The sequence below is a fragment of the Anser cygnoides genome, chromosome 3, assembly GCF_040182565.1.
Source record: "Anser cygnoides isolate HZ-2024a breed goose chromosome 3, Taihu_goose_T2T_genome, whole genome shotgun sequence".
NCBI lineage: Eukaryota > Metazoa > Chordata > Aves > Anseriformes > Anatidae > Anser > Anser cygnoides.
Window position 1 is genome coordinate 21,198,260 of NC_089875.1, and position 12,677 is coordinate 21,210,936.

General features: G+C 38.2%; 1 protein-coding gene across 1 annotated transcript in view; it reads right to left on the reverse strand.

Annotated features, from left to right (window-relative positions):
- Window positions 1–12,677, reverse strand: part of USH2A (usherin) — a 399,816-nt gene that overhangs the window by 279,329 nt on the left and 107,810 nt on the right. The gene's annotated exons all lie outside the window — the stretch shown is intronic.

Genomic DNA, 12,677 nt, shown 5'->3' on the forward strand with positions numbered 1-12,677 from the left:
AAACCCATGCTGACTGGGCCTGATTGCCTGGTTGCCCTTTAAGTGCCATGTGATGACACTCAAGATGATCTGCTCCATGAGCTTCCCTGGCACTGAGGTCAAACTAACAGGCCTATAGTTTCCCGGGTCTACCTTCCAGCCCTTCTTGTAGATGGGCGTCACATTTGCTAGCCGCCAGTCGACTGGGACCTCCCCTGATAGCCAGGACTGCTGATAAATGATAGAAAGCGGCTTGGCCAGCTCTTCCGCCAGTTCTTCCGCCAGTTCTTATGTTGTTCTAAACCCTGAATATCAATGAATACGAAGTACTCAAAATGCACCAGTGAAAATGGAACAATAAAAAATTTTAACTCTGCACTTACTAATTAGATATGTACAGCTGGACAGACATCAAACCATATACAGACTGGTAAGAATTTTTAAAAAGAAATATCTTGTCAAAACCATACACCAAACCTATGGAAGAACTAGTTTATAACCAAATGATTAAATGCAATCATAACACAAAAATAAAAAGGCTGAATTAAGTTTGTGCAGCTTATTTAAACTACATTTCCTAAGTTCTAGGTGCTTCATTTCACAATCTTATTTTTTCATGTATATATACTAATGCAGACATCCTTTTTTTTCCCTCCAAATTACCATAGTCGAATCCTGAATGATACTTTTGTCATAATGGCATTACTCACTCTATGATCTGGTTGATATTAGACCTTAAGTACTGAATTTCAACACACGTAAATTTTTAATCCTTTAATTTCTCTATTCTGCCAGTAATTGATAAGGACAGTCATACTTAGAGGAGGTCTTAATTTAATCACCCTGGAAATCAATTAGAAGGTGAAAAACTTCCTTATATTGTTATTATGAAAATTTCCCGATCAAATCCGCAACGCAATCATAATCAATGCATGACTTTTCACACACGTTTAGTCAATACATAATTCAGTAGTTGCTTCTTCACCATTTAAAAACACAGTATGGGAAAGAATTCGTATCTTAAAAGCAGGCATAATTTAAAAGCTTAATATCAGTCAAATGCAATGTCTCAAGTCATCAGATAAAATAATGCTTTACAGAAATAAACTAATAAAGGCCAAACGTGGACCAGAAAGCATTCATTTCACATGAATTATCTCACCAGCCAATATAGTACTAGACCTCTCCTTGCTTCACCCTTGTTGAATAATTCCCATAGGATGCAAGTATAGGAAGAGCAGATAGCATTCTTCCTGTGCCTGTCCACAAACAACTCCTTAAAAATAAATAACCCAATACATACAAGAGCTTGTTATACTGCATCCCTTCACATCACTCTGAGTATCCTCGTGTAAGTTAAGGCCATTTTATCTGTATACAGAAGCCTTTCTTAAAATTGCTAAGAAACATTTTCTTCAATCTTATTGCACATTAAAGGATGAAGAAGAAATTGGACAAGATTTATCTATCACTTGGAATTTTAGAACTTTGAAGACAGAGCCACCTCTCTCTTCAAAAGAGAATTCCTGCCATCCCATCTTGGACTAGGCAATATTTTCCAAACAGATGTAGTGTAACTGTACCACTAAAAACACAAAATAAAGAGGATTTATCGTTATTATCTAGACTAAAGACTTGACCAAGTGTCATTACTGCCTTCTGACCCTACCACAAACAAAACCATAAGACTTCAGAAATAAAATACATCAGAAATTTGATGCTTGTTTAACATTTAAGATACAAGAATATTTATCAAGTCCCCTTTTCAAAAATAATTTAGGTTACAAGTCCAACTATAATAGCATATAAGTATCCCACAAAAATCTTACAAAGTATTGAAACAGTAGTGTGGAAGACCTGCAATTGCACTAGTGAATGAAAAGCATTGGAAATGCCTGTCTCTATTCCCTCAGATATTTGAGATGGAGAAGCTTTTATGTATTTTCTGTAAAAGATGAACATCTAGTGTATTGCCATTTTCTATATTCAAGCCAGCTTCAAGTTCCTTCTTTGATCTGTACAATTTCAGTTCATGCTTTAACTATATAGTCCTAGCTAAATGAAATAAGTGTCCATTTAACACATTGTACATGAACCTCTCGCATTCAAAACTTCCAGGAGATGTGTGGCACTTTTTAATAAAATTCCTGCATTTGTGCTGTTCCTACCTTCTAGCTTTCTCTTTATGTTTGTTATTTTCAGGAACATTTATTTTACCAAATCTTTCTCTCAACAAGCTCCTCCATCTTGCACCATTTCTTAGGGGCACACTGCACAGAGGACACAAAAGGGATCCCAGAAGATGTTATGCCTGAAGCAAAACACAGCACTTCCATAATTGTTTATTTTCAGATACATACATGAAGACACCCACTATCTGTGCTGCACATAGAGGGGGCAGAAAGAATGAAAAGTCTCCTTGAACTCTCTCCTCCCCTTCTTTGCCCTTGTAAACACAGAATATAATCCCACCTTTGACTTCTGCAAAGTGAACCAATGTGTAAGAACTCCATTCTTACTGAACAAAGGGCAGACTAGATGATAAAACAAAACAACAACAACAATTCCACAGTAACTATCATTAAATTCAATGAGTATTCTTTGTGCAGACACCTATACAGAGTTCCTACATCAAATAGTATTGGTATTTTGTTTGGAGATGAGCAAGAAAAAGAAACACCAAATATACAGATATGCTTCATTTGTGGAAATTTATCTTGTATAACATAGCTTGGTATATAAATGGTAACACTCACAGATTAGCTTATAAAAAAAATACAAACTTGGTAACTATTCTTATTACTATTGACTGAACATGTGCTTCGAAATAACTGATAAAAAGCTTTTCTTATGCTAATTCTTAGATTTGTCACCTGCAGAGAGAAGGACCACTACATCTCAAAATAGAGAATCATGTTTGCACACAATGAACAGAAACGCAACTAGAGTTGTGACAAAAGGGGAAGAACTGCTGTTTTATGGAGTATAGGTCATATGACATGTTTAGGATAATCGAAAAAGACCCAATTCTGTAACTGATTTTGTACAAAGAGCAGAAACTATGATCTAGTCTGGCAAAGTGTTTTTTTCCTCGGGAAGCTCAATATGAGCAGAAAATTCTGCTTTTACAACTTCTATAGTTGGGACTACTACATGCCCTTAAAGTTCATGCACACAAGCAGAAGAATCTGTTTTTAACCACACAGTGCAGAATGTCACACAACACCAGCAAAAACATGCTTTAGCACTAAAGCCTAAAAGATGCAAAAAAAATAAAAATAAAAATAAATGCAATTGTATGTCAAAGCTTGTGCTGCATAGCTGACCTGTTAAACTGCAAAGGTAAATATGAGAAATCATATAAATCATACAAAAGGGGAGATTTTTTTTTCTCTAGTGGCTATAATAAGTCTTTCTTACAATAAAAAGATGGAAAAAGCAGATACTTGATACTGTTAGAAAGTATGTCCATGCCTAACAAAACCAGTTCATCTTAGTGAAAATATTACACCTGTAACACTGGCAAGGTCAGCATCAGCTTGGCTTATTTGCTGCCTAAGTCCCTGTTGTGCACGTTAGAAGATGTTTTAAGATGTTTTGTTCATAAAGCAGCACAGTTCCTTTGTTGTGCTGGGTCACTCGCTTTTTCTCCAGATGCAGCTCTTCTTTCTCCCTATCTTTAGGCTTCTTGGGATGCAGAAGGAAGGAAGAAAGGAATGTTTTTCAAGATGAAACTGTGAATTCACATGAAGTTCTAGAACTAAATCCTAGATAAAATGTCTTTGCAAACAGTTCTCAGGCAGAAAAAAAAAAAAAAAAAAAAGACGGCTCCCCTTCTTGCTGAAGCCAGCCACTTCACAGTTATATAGAAGACCTTTATCTTACTTTCTCTCGCTGAAGATGAAGACATGAGTTCAAACTGTCCTTTTGTGAAGACAAGAGGAGAAAATGTAAGAATGTGGCATAAAAATTAAAAGAAGGTCTAAGGAGAAGACCTGGGACAGCAACCTAGACAAAAAGAAAGCAGTAAAATTCGCGTTCCAAGAGCTCTTTAGTGCATGATTTAATAAAACAGTCTAAAAAATGAGAGGCATTATCAAAAGTTCCTTGAGATATAAAGAGTGTTCCCCAAACCAGCTAACACAGTGTTCTCTATACTATCTCAGTATTTGAGAGCTTGGTATGATAATTTCTTTTGTAATAGTGTTCCCCTCAGAAAATCTTGTTTACTTCTTCAGTTCAATATAATGAAATAAAAAAAGATGTTTTTTAAAAGGCTCACTATGTAAGGAAAAAATGCCAGCAGAGAAACAAAGAATACACAAAGCCAAACTAAGCAAAAGGTCAATTTCTCTCTTTCTTTTCTAGTTCTCTTCATTTTTTTTTTTAGGGTAAGACTGAATCAAACAAATTTAATAGCATTTTCTGCAAAGTTGTGCCGACAGATTTGGGAAACCACAGGCTATGGTCAGCTTAACCTTTGTCCCCAGGAACACCATGTAGCAAATCTTCATGGAGGTCATATTCAGGCACACAAAGGACATGGATAACTGGGAAAAGCCAACAATTTACAGGACAAATTGTGCCTGACCAGCCTGATTGCCTTCTGTGATGAAAGGACTGGCTCAGTAGCCAAAGGGGAGAGCACACCTTGGTTTTAGCAAGGTTTTCAGCATGGTTTCTCACAGTATCCTTCCATCAGGCTGGAGAAATAGATGGATTATAGGTGGACTATAAATATGGGTAAAAAAAGCAGGCTGAACAGCAGGACTCAAAGGCCTGTGACAAGTAGCACAAAGTCCAAAGGGCAGCATTTCTGACGAGAGCGACCCTGAGACCAGTTCTGTTTAACAGCTTTATTTGTTAAAAAGGAAGCCAGGGGAATTGGAAGGACTGTACTCTCAAAAAAGTTTGCACATGACAAAAAATTGAGGGCTACAGTTGACGTGATGCAAATAAGAGGAATCCTGACAGGCTGGAGAAATGGCTGGTAGGAATTGTGAAATTGAACATCATTCACAACTTCACTGGGTTAATCCGAGTTTGTAATGTGATATGTGTTGGAAAAACATTCTTAGAGGTCACAAAATCAGCCCACTTACTCCAAAGTAGAATTTTACCTACGTTATTCCTGGGAGATGCTCATCCAACTGTTCTTTAAAATCTCCCATACCAGAGCTTTCTTTTTTTTTTTTTTTCTCACAACAATCTATTCCTTTACCCCACTAGCCCAAGTCTTTTAGAAAAAAAAAAAAAGTTTTGAGAAAACAATACTCTCTTGCTATATTTTAAGTGCCTTATGAGTACATTGCTCCTTTATTCACAGTAGACAGGGAGAAAAGTTCATTCTCTTCTTTTAACTACATATTTTTATATCCTTTAAGACCACTATTATGTCTCCTTTTAGTCTTTATTTTTCTAAACCTTAATTTATTTAGCCTTTCCTCTTATATTGTTCTTAGACATGCAATCATGTTCATTTTCTAGGTCTTCAGTCATATTGCGTTCCATAAGCTGCTTTTGAGATGCTGGAAAAGGCCTGCTTATTTAGCTCCATATGCTAATGAAAATATCTGGGTCTTCCACTAACTATGAAGTGTTTGCTCAGGATTATATGGAGTGGAATTCATTTTACATTACTGGAGAGTTCACTGATGAAGAGCTACGTGGAGACCAAACACTGAATGACCACAGCCATTCTCAACACTTTTGCTCAGATCAAATGTAAATGATGCTTGTGCAATGTTCCATGGCAATGAGTATTAAGAAACACTGCTTCTGGAAAGATTCTCCACTCTGAGGAATGTTTGTGTATCTGACTCACAAACTGGCAGTAAAAACACTAGCACAGGTGTATTTAAAAAAAATACACATTTTTAAGGCGACTTCAAGACACTAAAAATGTCATTGTAAAAGGCTCTACTTGTAATGCTGAATATATGAACATCTTACCTCAAACAGTTATTCCCTAATCATTACAGAGCTGAATTTGCATCACATAGAGGTTGGCAAAGAATTCATATCGCAGGCAAGACAATCTTGTTTTTAAATATAGCATCCTAGTTCAGAGAACTTGGATTCAAAGCAAGGCCCAACACAAAGGTTCTTCAGAGTGGACTGCATTTTGATTAATATTATGTGAATAACTTCCTTTCTGTTGAAGTAACATACAAGAGCAATAATGTTAAAATAATGCTAGCTGATTCAACTGCTTTTAAAAAGCACAATGAATCTTTCACCCACCAAGAAAAAAAAAATATATTTTATCACTAAGTAAATGATGCACATAGACATACAACTATAACTCCTGAAATCAAGCTGATTATACTTCAAGCAATGCATGACGTATGCTTGGAGGATTTGTTTTTTTCCACTTCTTAGAAAGAATATGCAATATTATTTACAAAACCCACTACAATGCCACAAAATTGTCAATTTATGTTCAACGTTATATTTGAAATGTAGCCTGATTTTGAGAGGTCAGGATGAACATAGCCTTCCACACATCCATCTTTCTACTCTGTGATTTCTGTAGACAGTATCATCCACAGCTTGTAGCTGCACATCACAACTTAAATACAAAATTGGTTGTTCAGTTATTGATTGCTACTGAGCAGAAGTTACATGTGATTTTTGAGCCAAATCAGAGTCCAACTGGGAGGATACTGTATTCCCTCTTTCATCAAATTATACAGGTGCACATGGGATATGACGAGTATTTAGTGGACAGTATCGTGAGCACAGAGATATGGGCACAAGTACTGGCATATTTCTCACTAATAAATAATTTCCAATTGTTCACAGGCTTGTGCCTGAAACCAAAGGATCTTATTTAACTTCCCATATTCTCTTGTTCTGTCTTGTCCATTTCCTGCAGATGACACTAAGCCCTACCTATGAGATCTTAAACTGCATTCCTCTACTGAAATTCCTAAGCTTTTTCCTTCAGAAGGAAATTTAAACACTCACAAGGCTGAAACCAAGTACAATTTGTAAATCCTCCTTGTTCCAAAAGGAACAAACAGAACTAATAGGCTTTTTAAAAGGAAATAATTCCAAAATACAGAAGGTGCTTCTTTCTTTTGTAGCAACTGATTCACTCTTTATAGAGTGATGAGACTTCACATACAAACCACAAATGCATTGAGTTTGTCTTCAAGGAGACCAACTACTTCTGTAACATGGATTCCAAGGAGCTTTCTAGTCATGTGTCCAACTGTTAGCAATTTCCATCCTTTCTAACTAAAACGGGCCCTATTCCATCAGTTCTACCACAGACTTTCTCCCTTGCACAGGTTCAATCAGAGGAAACATTCAAAAAGAGCTACATGCAATCCATGGTTGTACTTCAGACAACTAAGTTGTAGTCCTGAAATTCCTAGCTCAGATGGTGTTTGAACCCAGAATATCTGGGACACATTTGCAACATTAAGTTGAGTTGCTTTTTGGGCGCAGAAGTTACATGGCTTTAAAACAACTAAGCAGTCTGTCATCTCCTGCTCAATAAATTCTGGAAACTAAATGTTCTTCCTTTTAATCTGTATTTTGGAGCTTAATCTAGTATACTTGCTAAAGTATACTAGTATACTGGTATACTACTGCAGCTTTTTTGACAGGATTATCTACAAAATTTGAAAAAACAGTGGCACTGTTTCTGTAAGAATGCAAAGTATATGCCAATGTATTCAATAGGGTGCACATGTGTTTTCTCAAGGAGCCATGTTTTCAAAGAAAAATGCAATCCTCCTGCTTTCCATTAAACAAAAAGGTGAAGTTGCATACTCTTTAGGAGATATTTATGTGTTATGAAATCTGAACGAGACGGTAGTGCCTCAAATTAGAACCAATGATCCTAAGCAGGACTCATTTACACAGGTCATCTTTCATACACTTTTTTTTTTCTTTAATCCATTCACGCACCTCAAGTCCTGACCCTCAACCAAAGACCAAAAGGTAATTGAGAGGAAGAACTCTTTCCATAAATATACCCGTTGGCTAGTTGCTGATATTCACACAGAGACATATGTACTTCAGCAGTTCTGCATACTGCTTTCCATGGATTGTGTTTGACAATCTCAGTGGATCTTACTGTGAGCCTTGGTACACCTCCACTTGAAAGCTGATGAAGACCCTAACTGTGCTGCACAGAAAACTATTCTACAACTCATCCAGTTGTTAGCAATGAAAGCTAGGTTAACAAAACACCATGCTCATTACCTTCACCCTCAGGGTTTTCTGGACTTATACATTAGACTCAGTCATTAAAGGAGTAATACAAGCGTAAGTTGAATTTAAATGATAATCAAAAAATCTACTTTTTACAATTCTTTCAGATACCTTTCTACACCATCTATAAAACATACAGTGCTTCCCTTTCCCGTTAGAGAATCAGTGAGACAAACAGAACAATGCTCCTGCAGCATTTAGACAGCTGCATCATACCAGCTGTAGTGTTAAAGCAAGCCACAAAAAATAACAAAGTTGTAAAACCTTCTAGCCATTTCTAAAGGGCTTTTTAAGTATAAAGTCTGGCATTAAGTAGATTGTGAACTTTGTAGTGTGTAAATGGACTTCATTTAGGGTGGTGATCAGCAGCACAGAGTCCAGCTGGAGACCTGTGACTAGCGGTGTTCCCCAGGGGTCGGTGCTGGGTCCGGTCTTGTTCAACATCTTCATCGATGACCTTGATGAGGGAACAGTGTCTGCCCTCAGCAAGTACGCCGATGACACAAAGCTGGGAGGAGTGGCTGACACGCCAGAAGGCTGTGCTGCCATTCAGTGAGACCTGGACAGGCTGGAGAGATGGGCAGGAAGAAACCAAATGAGGTTTAGTAAGAGCAAGTGTAGAGTCCTGCACCTGGGAAGGAACAACCCGACGTATCAGTACAGGCTGGGGGACGACCTGCTGGAGAGGAGCTCTGAGGAGAAGGACCTGGGGGTCCTGGTGGACGACAGGTTGACCATGAGCCAGCAGTGTGCCCTCGTGGCCAAGAGGGCCAATGGGATCCTGGCGTGCATTAAAAGGAGTGTGTCCAGCAGGTCAAGGGAGGTGATTCTCCCCCTCTACTCTGCCCTGGTCAGGCCACACCTGGAGTACTGTGTCCAGTTCTGGGCTCCCCGGTACAAAAAAGACTGGGATCTCCTGGAAAGAGTCCAGCGGAGGTCCACAAAGATGATATGGGGCCTGGAGCATCTTCCCTATGAAGAAAGTCTGAGACACCTGGGTCTGTTCAGCCTGGAGAAAAGAAGACTGAGAGGGGATCTCATCAATGTATATAAATACCTGAAGTGTGGCAGACAGAGGGATTTGGCCAACCTCTTTTCAGTGGTTTGTGGGGACAGGAAAAGGGGTAGTGGCCAAAAGATGGAGCGCAGGAAGTTCCGCACCAACAGGAGAAAGAACTTCTTCACGGTGAGTGTGATGGAGCACTGGAACGGGCTGCCCAGGGAGGTTGTGGAGTCTCCTTCTCTGGAGATATTCAAGGCCCATCTGGACGCCTACCTGGGCAGCCTGCTCCAAGGAACCTGCTTTGGCAGGGGGGTTGGACCCAATGATCTTTTGAGGTCCCTTCCAACCACTACAATTCCGTGATTCTGTGATTCTGTGATTTCCCCTTCTGAAAATGGAACCTAAAGGAATAACCCAAATAATTGAGTTCCTCCAGCAAGGTGTTTTGAAAGTGTAATCCTTTCACTTTAGCCAGCTTCTAAATGCTGAGAGTGAAGTCAGGTTTCCCTTTTTTGTGTTATTATATTGAATTTAAACAAAAGGTTCGGATTTCAGAATTGGTGAAATTCTTCAGATAAAGCATGCATGTTAGCCATGTTGCTTCCAGCAAATTTACATGGGGGGGGGGGGGTGGGGTGGAAAGCATCTACAATTTCCTCTTTTACAAAGAGAAATAGTGTGTGTTAATACAGAAATATGGTATTCTCACAGACACAGACAATTAATGTATTTTTTTTTCCCGTTTTGGCCTTCTTGTAATTGTCTTATACATGATCTGGCAGACAAAAAATACAAGGCACTCTATTAATCACTGATGATTAAATAACTTTGGCTGAAAGGAAATCAGGCCCCATGTTTAGGGCACAAACTAAAGCTTTTGGAAACCTTGATTTAAATCTCTTTTCTACTATTGATTTCCTGCAGGACCCGAGTGGTCCACTTGGGCCCATATTCAGAGAGGCAATCAAGTTTCAATTAAAAGCAATGGATTGTAGTTCCCAACTATGCACTGGGATCTGGGCCTTGCTCTGCACACTTCAGGTCCTCATCTATAAAATCAGAATGATAGCACTTTGCTGTCTCATGGGGAAGATACAAAGATAACATCTGAATACCCCAGTCTTCAGAGTGATGGGGGACAGATTAGCTCCTTAGCTAAAATAAGAACAATAACAGTTCCTTTGGTGGCATTTTGCTAGATCAGTGAGTGCTGCTGTCTCTAAGAACTTCAAGTGATACAAATAAGTGTTAAAGTCTGCGTCTTCAGTGAAATGACATTACAGATGGCTAAAATTTCTTTACAGTTTGAAGAACAATGAAGTTGCATATGGATGGTCCTGGCAAAAGCAAAACTTTTCTTTACCTGACTTCCTCTCATGTAATGTATACTCACAGCACATCTTCCAGTGCAGCTGGTGGCTTTGTTACAGACAGAAAGATGCTGCTTAGCATAGCCAGTGTTTACTGCCTAACTTTTTTTTTTTTTTTTTAATACGAATTTGGAGTAATTCCCAGATAATACATCTGCACCTATTACTTGCACCTTGGAGTGTAAGACCAGCTGGGAAGGTACTGAGGACAACCGCATTTATCAGCAATGAATAAACTGATCTATCTTTTTCTGGATTAGCAGTGGGTGATCACACACGGACCAAGAAGTATCTATCTGCTGACTGACATATACAAGCTGGCACTCTTTTGTGTCAAAAATGTACACAGCTGCATGCACACTAAAGCCATTCCATCTATAAAGTACAATTGCCAACTGCCTGTCCTCAGAGATGGGTAAAGAGAGAGGGCCTCAAAAACTAAACAAGTGCAAAGAACAATTTTCATTCCTGTAAGCATCTTTTATTCCAAACCCTTCTGTTGTTTTTCTTTGGTTGGTTTGTTTGTTTTTTACAGTTTTCCTTCCATGTTTTGGAAGGACTAGTGACTACTTAGAAAAAGAGATTTTCATTTCTCATAAACTTTGAGATGTCAAGCATATAAATTACACATTTTGAGGTACCAAACACACTGATTTAACTTGATTGTCAGTCATTACCAGCAGATGTCTGGACAAATTGCCTAGCTTGTTTCGGTTCTAGCTCATCTCCAGATACTCTGTCCAATAGCTGATCTAATAGAAAGATCACAATCCAAAGAGATAATAAATCGTATTTATTCATACAGTATTATCAGCCATCATGCACCAATATGAAGGGAGCTTTATTCTAACATCTTCTTTGAACTCATCTGTCCAAACTCTCTCAAATCACCATCTCAAGAATCCTTGTTTGCAGTCTCTGTTTGTACAATATAACAGAACGCCAGACTGAATCATGCTCAAGTAGTTTGTGTTTGGGCTTTTTTGATCACAAATAGACAGGCATGTTAACAATCCAAATAGTGCATCACCCTCTTCCCCAGCACTCCCAGAGTTCTGATGAGAAGCAGGAAATTTTGTGATACCCATATTGGAGTGATGGGGCTGACTGGAGCTCCACTGAGAAAAATTGCAGCTTAGTTGATCCTTAGATCATCACAAATGATAACAGGAAGAAAAAAAAAAAAAAAAGTAAAGGTTGCATACTTTGATGTAAGGAAAGCTATTGAGTGATTTGGCTGAGGAAGGAAGCCCAGCAGTTGTTTCTACAGATTCCTGCACAGACACAGGTTTTGCAAGTCAACACAGTGTAAATATTTAACTAACACATTATCACTTGTTATTATTGCTTCACTACAAATCAAGTAAGCACCTAGCAAGAAAAAAAAAAAGTGATCAATTTTTTTTTTTTTTTAACATCACATTCAATGGGTCATCATAGAGAGACAGAGAAGGTGATTTGTGTTTTATATAAAAACTGAATTCTCACACACAAACAGACACACATGCAAGCAGCAAGATGTGTGCTCAAATATTCTTGCTGTGGTGCCCCAGAAGACAAGACACATCAGCTACTGAGTCCTCTTCAAACCTTTAGACTTCTATCAGGTGTCAACAACACTGCATGTTTTTTGCAGCTTCAACCCTTAACAAAAAAGGCTTTCAGTACGACGTTAAGTTGCATTACAGTGTAGTGTGTCCTTTGCACCATCAGCATGCCATCTAACACTTGCTGTCACTCGTACATAGATTCCTTTTAGATTTTCCATTGCTGCTGTAAGTCTCATGAGTTGATGTATATATATACACATATATATATTCTACACACTTTTTTTTTTTATCTTCAGCTGATTTCTTCTTGTACAGCTCTTCTTTCTTCTTGTAAAGCTCTTCATGAGCTTTAAAAGCTCATGTTCTATTCACACCAATGTAATATTTCACTGACAGACCTCTGTAACATCTCAAACATGCAATTAGGTTCACCTAGATATTTTCCCAAAACCTATATTATCTATATCTTTGCTTTATCCTCAACATTAAGACATCAGCAAAATCTGAGAATCACAGAATATAGGTATGCTTAGATCTGAAAAACTCCCA